The sequence below is a fragment of the Pteropus alecto genome, unplaced genomic scaffold, assembly GCF_000325575.1.
Source record: "Pteropus alecto unplaced genomic scaffold, ASM32557v1 scaffold28, whole genome shotgun sequence".
In the NCBI taxonomy this organism is placed as follows: domain Eukaryota; kingdom Metazoa; phylum Chordata; class Mammalia; order Chiroptera; family Pteropodidae; genus Pteropus; species Pteropus alecto.
Genome location: NW_006441063.1, coordinates 2,516,296 through 2,536,919, shown reverse-complemented (window position 1 = coordinate 2,536,919; position 20,624 = coordinate 2,516,296).

The following is a 20,624-nucleotide window of genomic DNA, read 5'->3' as shown; positions in this document are numbered from 1 at the left end:
AGATTTCTTTCTGTCACCACATATTTGATCCCTTAACCTCATCTACCTCCCCCATCCCCTCTGGTAACCACTAGTCTATTGTCCATGTCCATGAGTCTCTGTTTGTCCTGTTCATTTGTTGCTTTGTTCACACAGCATTGAGTTTTTATACCTTCTAGGCAGTGTGGCTATAGATGAAAAATTATCCTTTTAGAACTTGCTGGGGATGTGGCTGTCTCAAGTCTAGAATGACCCAAGTCTGTTTCTTGAGAACACTTTGAACCCCTTGTGGGCTGGGTCGGCCATCAGCAATTCATTAGAATGAAGGGCAGCTGCTCCTATGTGTCTTAAGGCTCAGGGTGGTGATTCTTCCTTGGCTAGGCAGATCAAAGCAGGCAAGGTACCTAGGGGGCAAAATTTAAGAAGGCATGTACTCTTAGCGTCTCAGAAGTACAGAGTCGACCCTTAAAAGTAAGTGCCTCCTTAAATTGTGTGCTAGCCTCAGCCTAGTCCTATTGCCTTTCAGTCTGTAAGAAATGATGTTTTTCAGTGTGTTGGTTTCATTGGATGAACTATAATTTTATTCCTTCCAGATACATGCTATTTCCAGTTGCTTTTGTTTCCTCCATGATAAAAATGGAGAGGTTCTGTTTCCTGAGACTGGAAATGGAGAATGAATCTCGGAGTGTGTCAACTTTTAATCAAGATCTGCCTAGTTCTGTGGATTTTACTCATATGGCCAGATCACAGTGACACAGACAGTCTGACCTTTTATAGGGATGTACTTATTAGGGCACTCTCACTGTTTCCTTAGGCCGAAGACATTTTGATTCAGGCGATATCTGTTTGAAGTTTCAGGCCACATAGAAATCGTTCATATCAGATCTTAGCCATGGGATTCTTTTCTTCTGCTCATTCATTAACCAGCACCAGCAGAATGAGTGTAGGAATATAGTTTCCTGATTCCAGTTTCCTTAGTGTGGCTCCTCCTAGAGTTTCTAAAAAAGCACTTGAGCCCAATCCTTGGTACACTGATTGACTAATAAACATGGACCTCTGGGGGCCTCCACATACAACCAAATACTGCATGCCCCTGACCCTCAATTGAAGTGGACCACAACTGTCTTGAGCAGAAAGAAACCTCTGTGCTATTTTTTATGGCCTGCCATGAAGGCAAGCTGTAGTCTACAGCAGTTCCGACTTCAGTGGTTATGCCCTACCCCCATGTTGAGCCAAGGCTCACTCATGATAGCACCTTTGTCCCTGGAAGAAGCAGTCTTTTCTGTGTAATTGAAATTGTCCCTGTTAGTCTACCTTGTCTCGTGGCTATTTTCAGTTGTTTCTTCTTGCTCCATCCTTCAAAAACACAGGGAGGAGCCAGCTACCAACTGCTCAGTAATAATCCTTCATGTGGGGCATCTGGAAGATACATGGGAAAGTTCAGGGTTAATGTGAGAGCCTCATTTCAATTCATTCATGCAGGGACCTCAGGAAGTTTTGTTGTTGAATTTTTTCCTGAACATCAACCACGCATAATGAAGTCGGTTCAGGATGGGCTTTAAGCCCAAATTCACTTGCTTTGGGATTCGTCACTCAGACTCCTATATTAAATTCACCTTGGGGTCTATGGTAAATTTTATGAAATGTTACTTTCCTCTTTACAGCTAGCATAAACATTTATTATACATCCTGTGATATATGTTTCTAGGAAGTAAGGAAATGCTGTTGTGGAAAGATATGATTCCCAACTGATTTGAAATATAGATGAATAGCATGTTTTAGAAAGGGGCCGGGATTTTAATGAAAAAAAGGCAGTTATTAGATTTTTGTCTTGTCTTTCTCTGCCTTCTCTTGTGGCACCAGTTAAAAGAACATTTCTCAGCCCTTCTCCCCATGCATACAAACGATGATACCTGATATGAAATGCTGTCAAATTCTGCTTCATTAAGGCCCACAAAAGCTAATACACAGCTCCCCTCACACTGTCCTAAAATGGGAATAAAGAGGCAGAATAATGTCAAAATGGAACACAAAAGAAGAGAGGTTTTCCTCTGGGCCTTGGAGATGAAAGATAACAGAAATCATCCATGAATGTTGGGTTGGGCTAATGTTCTAGGGCTTGTTTCATAGATAATGGGGAATTGTTAGACCAGGCAACTTGTGTAAACACAGCAAGAGTGCAGTGAAGGCCCTCCACCAAGGGCCCAGGCAATGCTCATGTCATCTATTCAGTCACAAGCAACAAGAAGTATTTGGCTCAGAACAGGGACAGCTAAACAATCAGGGAACATGAACCTCCACTCACTTGCTGTGCAGTAGAACACTCCTAGAAGAAGAAGGAGATCTGGGGGCATGAACTCGGTTAGGGGACCTTGGTTGTAGAACCCAGGAAATAGATAATGTAGAGGGGTGTGCTAGGTTTTTAAAGAGAGGTGATTGTAAGAAAAAGCAAGTCCTATAAAAAGCTCTGTCATTATTGGTAGCATGAACAATGATGAAGACCAAGACACTTGACTTTGTGACTTATAAACAGAGTTTGGTAAACCACAGATAAGGTTAATGTATTCCACCAGGTCAGAGTATGACCCCTGGAAAGGTGAGAGGGAAAATTCAGAGTAACCTAGGTGACATCACCAAAAAATCACAGTGCTAGGAGTTGAAATCTATCAGATGCAGTTATGTGATGCTATTAGTAAGAGTAGTGACAGAACACAGTCTAGTCCTTTTCCATCGTCCCATACTGCCTCTTCACTTAAACTCCTGGCCCTCCTTTCACCTTCCTGCCTCCTTTACTATTCTTCCATCCACAGCTAAAGCCAGTTCTTGGGGTGCTATCACTGGGCTTTGTGAGGAGAAAGACAGTGAAGTCTGGACAGCCACTAGAATCATACCCTCTTTGGTTGGCAAGTGTGCCTTAGTCTTACTTGGGTTACCCAAAGCAGAACCTGAAACAAGTATTTGAGAATAGGTGGTTGGTTTGGGAATGAGTCCCAAGAGTAGAAATGAAGGAATAGAGAGTGTGAGACAGGGATGGAGAGAAAGCCAATAATAAAGGTACACTATCAGGACCCAATTTTGCTGGGGCCTCCTAAGAAGCATACAGAATAACTCCCCAAAATATCCATCAAACAGATGGGAAGCAGGAACATTAATTCACCACTTTTATCCCCCATTAGCTAAGGACTGCCCCTGTGTATATTAATATTCCTTAACTTCTGAGCTGTGCATTCAGCATCTTTGTCCTCACAAGTGACTTGGGCAGAGAGAAAAGACAAGGCACTCACTCTTGGTGAGACATGGGAGCCTAAGATCACATAGAACTATCCCAGTCACTGATAGAATCAGAGACATGACCAATAGGATGTGTGACAGGGAACCTGACATATCTACTACAGGATATAAGTCTGCTGAGGGGTAAGAGAACAAGGAGATAATACACACCACAGGTAAGCCAAAAAATGAAGGAAACTAGGACAAAAGTCATTTCAGAAAATAAGCTGCTCTGGGATAATTCAAACTGGCAGAAGTAAGGAAGTTTAATACAAAAGTTGGAGAGAGTTACTGGGAGTTGGGTGGGGGAATACTGTCAGAGAAAAGGACAGAAGTCCTTCTGGATAGCCAACATCCTGTGCATTAGAATTTACTTAAACTAAACCCTGACCCAGTAGAGTTTTCAACATGAGGACATAGAGGATGTGAGAGCATACTATGATGAGATTTTCTGATTCAAACCTTAAGAAACCTCTGTGGGTAGGAACCAGCATAGCCTATGTAGTATTGATATTTGAGACTATGGCAAGAGAGTGCCTATGTGAGGGTATTTTAAAAGCTTGGAATGAATGGAGATTGCCATTCCTACCTACAGCAAAGCACCTTGGGATCAGTCAAGGGTCTCTGAGGCACTGCAAACTCAAACCTGTAAAGAAAAAAGAAACCTCCCCTGTGGATCTATATTGTAAATACTTAACTTCTGAAGAGGGTCTGAAGATTACAAGCCTCAGAGCTGAGTAAGATGAAGTTTGTTGTGTTGAGCTAATGAAGTATATGAAAGGGTCATAAAGGAGACATATAGGAAAGACCTATTAAGTCACCCATCAGCAATGCTCTTATGCCTCCAAATACTACAGTCTTGGAAATTATAGTAGTCATATATTATTAGCCTTCTCAGTGTCCATTAATCTGGAGAACTGACTCTACTCCATTCTATGTGGTTTTGGTAGAATATCAATCACAAAGTCTTGCTCTCTGCTCACCTCCACCACCACATACACCAGCCACAGAGGGGTTATGGAAAAATTGACCAATTAAATACCTCCATTGCTCCACTCACAGTAATTCACTCAAGAATGGGTATGCGAATATAACATTGAAGGTCTATTTGAGTGCAATCAGGCAAGAGAAATATATAAAAGGGATCCAAATAGGAAATGAAGAGGTCAAACTGTCACTATTTGCAGATAACATGATTTTCTATATAGAAAACCCTATAGACTCCACAAAAACACACTAGAAACAATAAGTAAATACAGAAAAGTTTCTGGATACAAAATCAATGTTCAAAAATCCATAGTGTTCCTATACTCTAATAATGAAGTGGCAGAAAAAGAAGTGAAAAAAATAATTTCTTTTGCAATTGCAACAAAAATAATAAAATATCTAGAAATAAACTTAATAAAACATGTGAAGGACCTATATGATGAAAACTATAAGACCTTATTAAAAGAAATTGAAGAAGGTACAAAGAAATGGAAAGGTATCCCGAGTCCTTGAATTGCAAGAACCAACATAGTTAAAATAACCTTATTACCTAAAGCATTATACAAATTTAATTAACGCCATCGGCATTTTTATAGAAATAGAACAAAAAAGCATCAGATTTGTATGGAATCAAAATGGCATGGTATTGGCAGAAAAACAGACACACAGACTAGTGGAACAGAATTGAGAGTCCAGAAGTAAATCCATGTTTATATGGGCAAATAATTTTCGATAAAAAAGCCAAAAACATACAGTGGAGAAAGGAAAGCCTCTTCAATAAACAGAAAAGCCACCTGCAAAAGAATGAAACTAGACTGTTGTCTATCACCACATACCAAAATTAATTCAAAATGGATTAAGGACCTGAATATAAGACCTGAAATGATAAAATGCATAGAAGAAAACATAAGAACTAAACTCAAGGACCTTGGACTTAAAAAGGATTTTATTAATTTGACCTCAAGGGAAGGGAAGTAAAAGCTAAAATAAATGAACGGAATTACATCAAACTAAAAAGCTTCTACACAGTGAAATAAACTTTCAACGAGGTAAAGAGACAACCATCTGAATGGGAAAATATATTTGCAAGCAATGCTCCAATAAAGGCCTAATATCTAAAATATGCTAAGAACTCGTACAACTCAATAACAACAAAAAACCAAACGATCCAATCAAAAAATGGGCAGAGGACCTGAATAGATACTTCTTCTAAGAACAGATACAAATGGCCAGCAAACATATGAAACGATGTTCAACATCACTAGCTATTAGGGAAATGCAAATCAAAACCACAATGAGGTACCATCTCACACTCATTAGAATAGCTGTTATCAACAGGACAAGTAATAATAAGTGTTGGAAAGGATGCAGAGAAAAAGGAACCCTCATCCACCGCTGATGGGACTGCAAATTGGTACAGCCACTATGGAAAACAGTATGAAATGAAGGTTCATCACAAAACTAATAATTGAACTACCATATGATCCAGCAATCCCTCTACTGAGTATTTACCCCAAAGACTTGAAAACCCACAACCGAAAAGATATTTGCACACCAGTATTCTTCTCAGCATTATTCACGGTGGCCGGGACTTAGAAGCAATCAAAATGTCCTACAATAGATGATTGGCTAAAGAAGTTGTGGTACGTATATACAATGGAATATTACTCAGCCACAAGAAGAGATGAAAAACTGCCCTTTGTGACAACATGGATGGACCTTGAGATAATCATGCTAAGTGAAATGTCAGACAGAAAAAATTTGAAAACCACATGCTATCACTTATGTGGGATATAATCCTAAAAGCAGCAAATTAACAAGACAAACAAGCGGAGACTCATGGGCATAGACAATAAACTAGTGGTTTCCAGTGGGGAAAGGGGAAGAAGGAGGAGGGAAAAGGGGTCAAATATGTGGCAATAGAAAAAAATCTAACTATGAGCAATGAACACACAATGCAATGTATATGTGTGTGTATTGTATATAATACATACATACATACATACATACATATGTCTTACTGTTGAATTGTATGCATGAAACTTACAGGATTTCTTTAACCAATGTCACCATGAAACAGGATTTCTTTAACCAATATCACCATCACTAATAAAATAAAATAAATAATAATAAAATTTTTAAAAAGTTGAGACTATACAAATTAAATAATGATGAGATTAAATAGAATGTTTGCATCACTCTTAAAAAAAGAATGGATATGTGACTTAAATAAGAATAATCAAAATCTTCACTGAAATTTGATATATGGATGCTGGCAGAATCAGGGTCTCTCATCCTTTTTATTAGTGAAGCTTCTTGAAAACAAAGCAGCACCCAGAAGGAAGAAAAATTGAAAGATGGAGAGACTGAAAGATAATATTGACTCCCTAGATCCAACTATCTGATGTCAGAAGTACCCTCCAATTGCCAGTTATATGAACAAATTAATTCTCTTTTTCTGACTTGAATTGATATGATTTGCAATGGAGGAAATTTCTGACTAATACAGCTTTCACTGAGCATATAATATGGTCTATACTAGATATAGTGGGTTTAATGATGGCTTCCAAAATATGTCCATGTCCTGGAGGCTAGGAACATGACTTATTTGGAACAGGGTCTTTGTAGACATAATTATATTAAGGAGCTCAAGATGAGATATGGATTATCGAGTTGGGTCTTAAATCCAAATGAGTGTCCTGATAAGAAACACACAGATTAGATATACAAAGACATGAGGATAAGACACAGACACACAGAGGAGAAAGCCATATGAAATGGAGGTTACATGGCCACAAAGAATGCTTACCACTATCAAAATCTGGAGGAAGAAAGGAAGGATTGTCTCATAGAGCCTCTAGATGGAGTACAGACCTGTTGATACCTTGATTTCAGACTTCTGGACTCTAGAACTGTAAGAAAATAAATTTCTGTTATTATAAGCTATCCAGTTTATGGTAATTTGCTTCGAGGCACAAGAGAACTAATATACTTGGTTCTTGTCAGTGATTCAAATTTGAAAAGAGAGAATCATTGCTCTGGAGACAGTGGCATAAAAACTATTATTTATTATTTATTTTAAATAATTATTGTACAATAATTGATTTAATGGAAATGTATGCAAAGTGGGGTAGGAGCAAGGCAAAATGGCTCATACAATGAGGTCACATTATAGATGCAGAACTATATCATGGTTAAGAGAACTTCTTGTGTTCAAATCCTGGCCCACTACTTACTCCACCATATATAGCTGTGAATACTTGGGTAAGTTGCTTAAACTTTCTGAGCATAAGTTTCCCAATATATAAAACAAGAATGTCAATAATAATACCTTCTTCATAGAGTTGTTGTGAGAGTTATATGAGATAATATATGTAACGTGCTTAGAAAAGAGCCTAGCATATGGCAGGTACTTGGTAAATGTTATTCTTGAGAAACTGTACCATAATGAGGTATCCTATGTCAGAGTTTCCTCACTAGTGTGCTTTAGATGGATTATAGTTATGTCTGGATAGAGGACTGAATAGGAGAGCCCCAGGGAAATAAAAAAAAAAAAAACGGGAAAGATCACTGAGAATGAGAAGCTTGTGAAAATGATCCCATAAAGTTGTCTATGAATTGCTGGGATCATCCCAGACCTGTGCATGCATGGATATGATCTTAAACATCATACCAAAGATTTTAAGAATTGAACAAAAGTGTATACCAATGTGCATATCAAAGACTGGCCACTGAGTTGTGCATACATGAGACAAATCCAAATTGTATAGCAAAGACTTTGAAAACAGACCTGACATTGAATCCACACTCACAGAAGGCTGGTTAGAATTTGCAGCCTTAATACAACTATGTAGATTTTCTCCTAATACAAAGAATAACAACATTCTCCATAATATTTGAACAGACTCAGAGTCTAGTGATGTAATATTCAAAATATATAGGATACAATAAAAAATTAATCAGAATACAAAGAACCAGCATATAATAGTAAGATGACACAGTTGCTGGGCTTGTCAAATTAAGTTTTTAAAATAGTTATTATAAAAATACTCTAAGAAGTAAGGGTGAACACTCTCGAAATGAATAAAGATAGAAAGTCACAACAACAACAACAAATAGAAGATATATAAAAAAGCTAGTAGGAATTTTAGAACAAAAAATACAATAACTCAAATTTAAAAAAATAACACTGGATAAGGTCAATAATAGAATGTAGGTTATGGAAGAATGACTAGTAGAAATTAATCAATCTAAATAATAGAAAAAAAAGATTGACCAAAAAAAACCACAAAAAACAAACAAACAAAACAGAGTGTCAGGAACCTCTAGGACAATACCAAAAGGCCTGATAATTGTGTCTTTGGAGATCCATTTTGAGTTAATTTTGATGTGTGGTGATAGACAACAGTCTAGTTTCATTATTTTGCATGTGACCTTCCAATTTTACCAGCATTATTTATCAAAGAGAGTTTCCTTACTCTATTGTATATTTTTGGCTCCTTTGTTGAAAATTATTTACCCATATATACAAGAGTTTATATCTGAACTCTCAATTCTGTTCTATTGGTCTGTGTATTTGTTTTTCTGCCAATACCATTCTGTTTTGATTATTGTTGCTTAGTGATATAATTTGAAGTCAGGCAGAGTGATACTTTCAGCCTTGTTCTTTTTTCTCAGGATTGCTTTAGCTCTTTAAGATCTTTTGTGCTTCCATACAAATCTGATGATTTTTTGTTCAAGTTTTTTTAAAAAATGCCTTTGAGATTTTGATGGGGATTGCATTAAATCCATATATTGCTTTGGGTAATAAAGTCATTTTAATTATGTTAATTCTTCCAATTCATAAACACGGAATATCTAAAGAAACAGTTTTCAAATAAAGACAAGAACATACCCTGTGGCTATATACCCAGGTTCAGTGCAGAGGGACCAAGCAAATATATCCATCTCCCAGCTTCTAATTACTCTACATCTAGGTGCTGATTGCAATCCTCCCCTTTGGAACACTGATGGGTCTTGGCACACTCTCAACTACTGGAAGCTACTAAGAGCAAAGATGGCAGTTTGGGCAATCACAAAAGTTTTAGAGGCAATGAAGAACTTGGGTCAGGCAGATTTATGAGGTTCATCACCAACATGGGACCAGTCTGTCAAGACTGGGAGATGTGGTTATTTTATCTACTGCACAGAAACCAACATAGAGAGTGAAAGAAAGCAAAGAAACAAAAATTATGCTACAAAGAAAAGAACAAGATAAGTCTCTCAAAACTGATCTTAATGAAATAAAGATAAGTGATTTACCCAGTAAAGAATTCAAAATAATGGTCACAAAAATGGTCACTGAGATCAGGAGAACAATGCATGAACAAAGTGATAATTTCAACCAATATTCAGAATATATAAGAAAGTACCAAAAAGAAATCACAGAGCTGAAGAGTACAATAACTGAAATTAAAAAAAAATAATAATAAAGGGGTTCAACATAACACTAAATCCAACAGAAGAAAAGATCAGTGAACTTAAGATAGACCAGTGGAATCATCCAATCAGAAGAGCAAAAAGAAAAGAAAAAAAAAAGAATGACAGTGAAGATAATCTACGGGAATTATGGGATACCATTAAGTTGACCAATATATGTATTATAGTACAATAGAAATAGCCGAAATATGGAAACAACCTAAATATCCATGAATGGATAAATGAGTAAAGAAATAAAGTAATGGAATATCATTCAGTCTTAAAAAAGAAGGGCATCCTGACATTTACAACAACATAGATGAAACTGGAGAGCAATATGCTAGTGAAATAAGCCAGACTGAGAAAAACAAACACCGTATGATATCACTTACATGTGGAATCTTTTTTGAAAAAGGTCAAACTCATAAAAACAGAGAGTAAAATGAATAGTGGATACCAGAGTCAAAGAAGTTGGGAAAATAGGGAGAGGTTCGTAAAACAGTACAGACTTTCAGTTATAAGATAAATACGATTTGAGGGTCTAATGTGACTACAGTTGATAATACTATATTATATAATTAAAATTTGTTAAGAAAGTAGAACTAAGTGATTTCACCAAAAAAGGAAAGATGAATATGTGAGGTGATGAAAGTGTTAAATATCTAGATGGTAGGAATCTTTTCATAATGTGTACATGTATCAAATTATCACATTGTACACTTTAAATACAATTTTATTTGTCAGTTTTACCTCAATAAAGCTAAATAACAGATGAATGTATAAACAAACTGTGTTACATCTGTACAATGGAATATTGTTCAGCCATAAAAAGGATTGTACTATTGATAAACACAATAACTTGTATGACTCTCAAAGAATGAATGAAAGAATCCTTTCGCAAAAGCTAACCATTTTGCATGATTTAATTTACATGACACTCTCTGGAAGATGAAACTATAGTGATGAAAACAGATCAGCAGTTGCCAGCAGTTAGAGGTAGGAGCAGGGAGCAATTATGAAGGAATTTTGTGGAAGAGTTTTTTGAGATAATGGACACATTTTGTATCCCAATATTGGTGGTGTTTATATGGATCAAAATGGGTGTTAAAACTCATAGAACTGTCTATTACCCTTCAAAATCAATTTTCTTTATGTTAATCTGAAAAATTAAAAAAGAACAATATACTAATCATTAACATGGTATTGGAACCACTTAGTTCTTGCTCTATGCTAGACAATGTTCTAAGTTCTCTCTCTGTATTAACTCACATGTGGAAAATGAGACCCAGTGATTTGCCAAAGTAGTGTTTCTCAAACTTCACCTTGGGGTCTTGTTAAAATGCAGATTCAAATATAGTAGGTGTTGGATGAGTCCAGAAATTCTCCATGGGATGTCAATTCTGCTGGTCCATGGACCACACTTTGAGTAGCCACGGCGGCCTAATGGTCCACATTTAGTTAAGTCAAGCCCAAGATTCACATTCTGATTGTCAGAGCCAGAGCCCAGTGTTTTCTATTCCACTACTGTTATCTCCAGTGATTTTTTCCTCTTCTGCTGCAGTTTGATAGAAAGCAACGTGGCAGTTAATTACAGGCTGCCAGTTCCAGAGTGCAGTGCTATGCAGCAGAAAACAGAAAGCACCCCTTTTTCACATTCAGCTCTCTACTCTGCCCTAGCTATGGATAGTTGTCTCATTCCCAGTAGAGTTAACCACAGGAGCATTATGCTTCAAGATTGAACTTTTAGAAAATAGTGTGTTGAAACTGATAAGCCAGTTGTAGGCATCTGTGTGGGCCCATGAAGAAAAAAAAAAAAGAGGAGAAGGAAGAAGTGAACAGGCTTAGGAAAGAAAACTCGTGGACATAGAAGGAGATGGAGGCTGGAGGGGGGAAATTTCTAAATTCCTTTTGTGGTCTGCTGGGGAATGATTACTATAATAATGGAATCACAAGCATGCTGCTAATGCTTCCTGGTTGGGAGCAAGCTACAACTGTTCAGGCGAACTGCTAAGCAGTGCCTCTGCTGAAGGAGCTGAATGATTATTCATTTGCATCATAGATTCCTCATTTTTCAGGCCTGGCTGTCTCACCCACATGCTGACTGGCTGTCCGGACATGGGGCTATCTCTGATGATAATGGATTTCTGAGTTAGCCCCATTTTCTTCCTTTATGATGCCACACACTCTTAAATGTGCATGCTATAGAACTGTACATGACCTTCCTGCTCTTGAAATAAGGTACCAAGGACTAGTGAGTGGCTCATATCAGCAGGGTCTGGCACATTTGAGATGTACACAGGGCCCCTTCATTCTTGCTGTATTTTGGTTTAAAAGGATACTCTGGGTTATACTAGTACAGGCTTTTTTCATTTCCTTTTTTAGTTACTTTTCAAAATGAGATATGACTTACAATAAAATAAATAAATCTTAAGTTTGATGATTTTTTATGTGTATTTATAACCTGCCAAAGGTTTTTAAACTCTTTATTAACCTCTATAGACAGAATATCCCCAAGGCTCATAGCATAGCAGATATACTAATGGGAATCACCTTCATTGTAGTGAATCAAATTCCACTAACTCTTGTCCCATCATTGGTGGAGAATCCCCCTCAACAAGTGGTCTTTCAGGAGTTGTTCTTTATGTGCCCATGAAGGAGTCTTTCTTACTGCATCTACCCATTTCCACAATATTGCCGCATAACATATTAACTCAAAATCATCCATGGCAAATAACTATAACATCTATTTTTCATACAATTGGGGATTTAGATGAGCAATGACTGATCTAGGCTGGGATTCTCACATTTTTTGGCTAGAGGTTGGCTAATCTGAGGTGAATCCAGCTGGGATAACTCAAGTATGCTTCATGTGAGACTAATGGCTATTGCAGAAATGTTTTTCTCATGACAAAGGCAAAAGGATGAGAAAACAGACTTAGAGCTGGCATATCATCACTTCTGCCTCATTTTATTAGACAGAGCAATCACATGGCTGAATCCCATATCAAGAGAAAGTACAATCTACCTCTCGATGGCAAAGGGCGCAAATACAAGGAATGATGAAATATTGTGGTTATTAATTCCATGTACCACACTTGCCAAGAGATGCTGCTTTCTCTCCTTCATTAGGCACCAGAATTTCCCATCAGGTGCCACCACTACTCCACATCATAGGCAGGCCCATTGTGGAGGGACCAGACTCATGACACGGCCCAAGATGTGGGGGAGGAGAAGAGAATGTAGTGCTCCCCTCTTTGTTAAAATCCGAGGGATGAATGCTTATAACCCTGAGGCTATTAGAAAACCTCAATAAAATGAGTTTTACTTATGACCCTTCTCTCCCTGGGATCACTATCACTCTTAGAGTTGGGATGGAGATGAATTCAAGTGAAAGCCACTAGGTATCCTCAGAATCATTGTTTTCCTCCAATAATGGAGTCAGACTTGAGCCTGCCTTCTTTTCTTCCCAAGACGACCTCAGGGAAACCCAATGAGATTGTACCAAGTTTCCTTGCTTTGTCAGAAGATATCCAGATATTTCAGCAATGATTCAAGCTTAAAATATGTACTTCTTATAATGACCATTCAGTTAATAACTTTTTTCATAATAGTTTTTAGAAAGTTATATCACTTTTAGAGCAACTGCTTCTTTTTTATTATTCCTCTATTTTTCTCATTTTATATTGGTATAATAATTTTCCTGTCCCAAGACACAATGAATACATATACTATAAGAAATGATATTTTAGTATTACAGTTACAGAGAAAGACACATTCACGAAATTAATTGATACATCAGATTTTTTTGACACATCAGATTTTTATCAGAGTAAATCATATGGGACAAATTTGTATTGCATATCATGTTTGGATGAACCCTAAATGTTTTGCCTTGCATATGTAGACCAAACGAGAATAAAGATGTAACATCTTCCACACTTTTTTCTGTTGCTCATGTGCACTACTTCCATATTTCCAAAGTACTCTTTTGCTTAGGTTTTATTTTGTTCTAGATGTGTTTTTTTTGTGCTATAACATCATTTTTAAAGCAGTTTTAATGCAAGATAGCCATGAGCCCAAATACATTAAAAATTGGTGAAGAAAATGATGGAGAAAAAATAAATTACATCTTCCAAAGAATGAATTACTCCAAACACAGAAAAGTAAATTCTAAACAAAATAAAACAAGATAGGCCTTTTCTCTATATACTAAGAACTTGAAGAATAGAAACATTGGCAGAACAAAACGCTTTCGACATATGAGCCCTATGCAACCTAAACACCACAACAAGCATGTGTCTTCTCCAAGCCAATTATGCATGGCAGCCATAACCAAGACTATATGAGCAGAGCCCTGACTATCATCCTAACCCAGCAGTAATGAGGCGGGTCACTCTATTGGTGGTGGGCACTCATGGAGGGAATGGTTTAGCAGAGCCCTCAATACCTTCCTGGCTCAGCAATTATGAGGCAGTGTTCCTTTTCCTTTTGACCAGTGGAAATCTCCAGAGGCTATGTTTATGAACAGAGCCCTGAGTACATCATGGCCTAGCAATAATGAGTAACAAGATGTAAACAGGAATCACGGTCTCATAATATAATATGCAAATTATCTAGGATGCAATTGAAAATCACTCATTATACCAAGAACCAGAAAAAGCTTCGACTAGAATGAGAAAAGAGAACTAGCACATGACAACACCAAAATGATGCAGATGTTGAAATTCTCTGTCAAGGATGTTAACACAACCATAAAAATGCTATAATGAATAATTATAAACATATTGAAACAAATGAAAAATAAAAAGTTTCAACAAAGAAATATGACATGAAGAAGAACTCAGCGGAAATTTTAGAAGTAAAAAATATAATTGAAGATTATTTTTTAAAAAGCTAATTAGAGGAGCTTAATGGCACAATGAGGAATGAAGAGGAAAGAATCAGTGAATTTATAGGTAGTTCAATAGAAATTACCAGCCTGAACAATAGAGAAAATAGAATTAAAAAATACATAAACACAGCTTCAGGTGCCTGTGGCACAATAACAAAAATATCTAATGTTTATGTCATTAGAGTCCCAGACAAAGAGAAGAAAGAGTTGAAAAAAAATGTTCAAAGAAATAATGGTTGAAAACACCCCAAATTTGGCAGAAGACATAAACCTTTTGAAAAGTAAAGACAAAGAAAGAATCTTGAAAGCAGCCAGAGAGAAATGACATATAACCCACGAGGAAAAAGAAATTTGAATGACAGCAAATTTCTCATCAGAAATCATAGAGATCACAAGAAATGGCACAATATTTTTCAATGCTGAAAGAAAAGAACTGTTAACACACAATCGTATATCCAGAGAAAACAGACTTAGAAATGAAGGTGAAGTAAAGACATTCTCAGATAAAGGAAAACTAAGATAATTTGTCATCAGCAAATTTGACGTAAAAGAATTGCTGAAATAAGTTTTTTTAAACAGAAAGAAAATGATAACAGAAGGAAACTTGGAACATCAGATTAAAGAAAGAACAACAGGCTGGGTAAATATATGGATAAATACAGTAGACTATTTTTTGCTTGAGTCTTTGAAATTATGTTAGAAGGTTAAAAAAAAATGACAGCATCGTCTTATGTTGTTCTCAGTTTATATGTAGGAAATATTTAAGATGACTAAATTATAAAAGAGAGAAAATAAGGGGAGAAAAATTGGGAAGGTTCTTACATTTAACCTGAAGTGGTAAAATATTGATAGTAATAGACTGTGATAATTACTCAAACCCTACAGGTAAAGCAAAATGCAATTCTAAAATACATTCAAATAACTCAGAGGAAGACAGGAAAAGGGAAAGAAAGAAACAAAAATCAAGTAAAACAAACAGAAAACAAATAATAAAATGTTATACACATGACCTATCTTATCAATAATTGTATTAAATGTAAACTGTGTAAATACACCAAGTAAAAGATAATTAATTAACAGATAAAAAATGGATTAAAAATGACCCAATATATATTGTCTACAGGAAATTAATTTCAAATATGCTGATATAGATAGGTTAAAAAATAAGTGAATGGAAAAACATATTCCATGCAAACACTAATAAAAAAAGCTGGATATACTATACAAATATCAGATAAAGGAGACTTAAGAGCAAAGAAAAATCCAGAGAGAAAGATAGATATTTATAATGATAAATATATCTACCAAAAAGATATATTTCTAAAGGAATATTGCCACATAATGATTCTATAAAATGAACGGAGTAAAAATTAACAGAATTAAAAGGAGAAATAGACAAATCCACAATTGTACTTTGGGATCTCAATATCCCTCTCTCAAAAATTTATAGAACCACTACACAGAAAATCATCAAAGATGTAGAACTGAAAATCTTTATTAGTCACAAGATCTAATTGACACTTGTAAAGCACTTTACTAAACAATAGTAAAATTCACATTTTTTTCAATCATACCTGGAATAGTCACAAAAATAGATCATGTTCTGAGTCAAAAAACAAACCTCAATAAGTAGAAAATAATTAAAAGCATATAGAGTATCATCTCTGATCATAATTGAATACAACTAAAAATCAACAGAAAAACAACTGGTAAAATTTCCAAACAGTTGAAAATTAAACAACATGCTTCTAAACAATTCATGGGTCAAAGAGGAAAATCAAAACCTACATAAAACTGAATGAAAATGAAAATACAATGAATCAAAAATTGTGGAATGAAGCTTAAGCAGCACATAAAATAAAATTTATAGTGTTAAATGTTTACAGTAGGAAAAAGTAAAAGTCTCATTGAATCATTCTTGTGCTTTGAATCTCTGACTTTTCTTCTTCCTTCAAGAGAAGACTGTCTACTTTTACAGGGCTCATATGATTAGGTCATATTCACCCAAGATAATCTTCCTTTCTTTTTATTTATTGTGGTGAAAAACATGTACATAAAATTTACCATCTTAACCAGTTTGTTAAATTTTATTTGATTATTAATTTCAAGTATACAGTACATTGGTTAGATATTTATATAGTTGATAAAATGATCCCCTAATTGCTCTTTCTCTCCTCTGGCTCTCCACCTAGTCATTATATTAGTGCTAACTGCATTCCCTATGCCACGCTCCTCATCTTAACCATTTCAAAGTGTACAATGCAGTAGTGTTAACAAATAAACATTGTTGTTCAATAAATCTCTAAATCTTTTTCATCTTGCAAAACTGAAACTCTACATACATTGAACAATTCCCCCTTTTTTCCTTCCCCCAGCCCCTGGCAACTCCTATTCTATTTCTATTTCTAAGAGTTTAACTACTTTGGATACTTCATATAAGTGGAATCATGCAGTATTTGTCTTTTTGTGACTAGCTTATGCACTTAGCAAAATGTCTTCAAGTTGCATCCATGTCGTAGCATATGACAAGATTTTATTTGTTTTTAAAGCTGAATAATATTACATCGTGTGTATGTACCTATATATCTATATCTACCTATCTAAATTTGATTGATATTATCAATTGATTGAACATTAATTGTGATATCTATCTACCATCTATCTATCTATCTAAATCACAATGTTTTTATTTATCCATCGATAAACACTTAAGTAGTTTCCATGTCCTGGCTATAGTGAATAATGCTGCAATGAACAAGTGTGTGCAACTATCTTTTCGATATCTTGTTTTCAGTTATTTTGGGTACATACCTTGAAGTGGGATTGTTGTATCATATGATAATTCTATTTTTAATTTTTTAAGAAACTCCCATTCTGTTTTCCATAGCAGCTGTACCACTTTAAATTCTCATTAACAAGTGCAGTTTCCAATTACTCCACATATTCACTTACACTTCTTATTTTCTGTTTTATTTTGCCAGTGGCCATCCTAATGGGTGTGAGATGATATCTCATTGTGATTTTGATTTGCATTTCCCCAATGTGATGTTGAGCACCTTTTCATATACTTGCTGGTCATCTGTACATCTTCTTTAAAGAAATGTGAGATGTGAGGTACTCGTGTCCTTTTTCCAGGCTGCTGGGTGTTGAGTGGCACTGGTGGCAACGAGTTTGAGAGCAGTGGTTCCTTCTTGATTCTGATTTCTGAATCACAGCTATAATGATCTTCACTGGGTGGAGTTGCAGCTTGAGGCCATCATTCATGGAGTGCAGCTTATAACTTTTTCTTCAGGTCTTCCAATGATACCATAAGCTCCCAATCCCCTGTACTAAATTCCTTCTTATGCATAACACTTACAGAGGTTTTCTGTTTCCTGTAATGAATCATAACTGTTACTTTTAAAACACCTATCAATTGAGCATGCATACTTATGCCAAAATAAACGAAGATCTCTTAGGAAATCAGCACTACCCAGACATTTTCCTACTCTATGATATCATAGATTTTATTCCCATTCATCTTCACCCTGCTATCCTGTTTCAACTTTAGCTAAGTAGACCTGGAGGTATAATGCAAGGACCACACAGAGAGGCAAACAGGAATCTCCTGCGTGGCTAATTCCTTCTGAGATTCCAGAAAGCAGGGTCTAAAACAAAGATCTTGATAATGAAAGGTTTTATGGGTTAGAATTTGTTGCCGCATTCGGAAATTAGCACCCTCACCTTCCTACACTGTTAATTTGTTTTCTAAAGTTTTCTGACCAATGATTAAGCAAAGTCTTTCTATACTTCAAGACGTAGGGCAGATATGAGCCAATGCTTTGGCTTGGAGATGCTAAATGAATCCTGAATTGTGTTGTGAAAAGCCAGGTATTCACATTTTATTCTACCTCCACCTGTGAATTTTATCTTTCTGTCTAGCTTCAGATTTCAGTAAACCAGTGAAACTCAGAAATCCCATCAAGGTGAATGTTGTATTTCCATATACCACAGAAATGTGTGTAGCTAAAAGAACAACAGGAGGTGTAAGTGGGCCAAGAAGCCTTGTTATGAGTGACAATGTTTTTACTGTGAGAACACACCATAGATGAGATACTTTAGGAAAAATCGCTTTTGATATTTGAAACCTAAATGCATTTGGGTGGGTTTTTCAATCAGACCTCTTCCTTCAAACATAGTTCACTTTATGATAAATAGCTCCATAGAGAGGTTTCAGTGAATTAATAAAAGGACTAAAATATCTTGTTAAGCTAGAGTTGTTAAAACTCATCAAACTTAATTGTGTCTGTTTTTTAAAATCTGTAGAGAAAAGAACATTATATGGACTACATTTGGGTTCTAGAAATAGTTGTCAAGCGTTTTATTGTGAAGAATATGTTGATAGTGTGAGGAAATGGACATAACTTGTACACTGTTGGTAAGAGTACAAATTGACACAAGATTTCTGGAGGGCAATCTCTATCAAAAGTTTAAATGGGCACTTCATGATCCAAAAATTTAAGTTGTAGAAATTTATCCTAAGGAAAGAATCAGGAAACGGCAAAAAAAATATGTCCAAGTATATTCATTGAAATGGTCTTTATAAAATACAAAAAGTGGAAATAACCAAAAGTTCTTTTGGTAGAAAATTGGTTAAATAAAGTATGATGATGCTTTCCAATGGAATATTATGCCGGGTCAGGGAAATTTATATGTTTCAACATTAAAAAGATATCTACAGTAAACTGGATATTGATTAAAGCTAGTTAGAAAGGTTTTTTTGTAAATTCTGTATATTTTTAATGATTTATATATTTTGCTAACATTTCTATTTGACTCATGACAGATACTTAATAATATTTAGTGAATTAATCCATGCAATTAAATCTATTTATATACATTCATAATACATTATACATTCTGGAAGGATATATGCCTATTTGTTAATAGTGGTTATTTTTATCTTCATTGGGTGGAGATGAAGCTCACGGACATAGTGGAGATTATTAAAAACAATTTTTACTTTTTAATTTCTCTTCTTTTGCAGTATTTAAATTAAAAAAAACACGTGTCATTTTAAAATTGTATTTCTATTTTGAAACAATACAGTTTTCAAGAATATACTAGAATTTCTACAACTAAAGGAAAAAAAGGAAAACAACCTAACAGAAGAATGGGCAAATTGTACGAGCAAGTTATTCACAGAATAGGAAAACTGAAAGAGCAACAAACATATGTCAAGGTGTCAAAGTAAAATAATGGGGTACCTCTTCTCAGCCACTAGATTGGCAAAACTTTAAGTCTGACAACATTACAGGTTTTCAGGAATGTGGAGATACAGGGACTCTCAGTCATTGCTAGTGGAGTTGTGAATTAGCCCAAGCATTTTTGAGAGCACCTGGTAAAGTAGAAACTGTATGCCCTATGATCCAACAAATATACTAAGTATTTGCCTTGAAAATCGTGACCCTCCTCTGCAGAAGGAGAGGTACACACATGTGAACTAAGATTGTTTTAAGTTGTTGTGCTCTGAGTGTTGTAGAGATTTGTGAAGGAATCACTCCTCTCCCCCACCTCCCAGAAGCCAGTGAGAGAGGAGGGGAGTAGGATATAAAAAAGACAGAAACCAAGCAAGAGTGATTTCAGGCCAAGTCTCTTCAGTCTCAGCTGGCTCCAAAAAAGAGATCTTGGCTTTCATTCTCTTGCACAGTCAGTCATTGATTAAAGGGTCCCTAAAAGGAAACCCTGCATGTCAATCCAGGAACCTGTGGGTAATCTCCAAAGAGTTTTCACTGTGGACCGTTAGAAGCAGAAGCCCACAGAAGTAAGGATGGGGCGCATAGAACTGGTAAAAAACAAAAACAAAAACAAAAACAAAACAAAACAAAACACCCTGGAAGATCTAAATGGAGTACTGACAGCATACATTATAGGTGCAAAAATTATACTGGCATCACATGTAATAAATTCATGATTTTCTTTGAAAGGTAGAAAAGAGAATTAGACCTTCTCAATCTATGTTTTCTTTTTTTTATTTTTTAATTCTTTAAAATTTTTATAT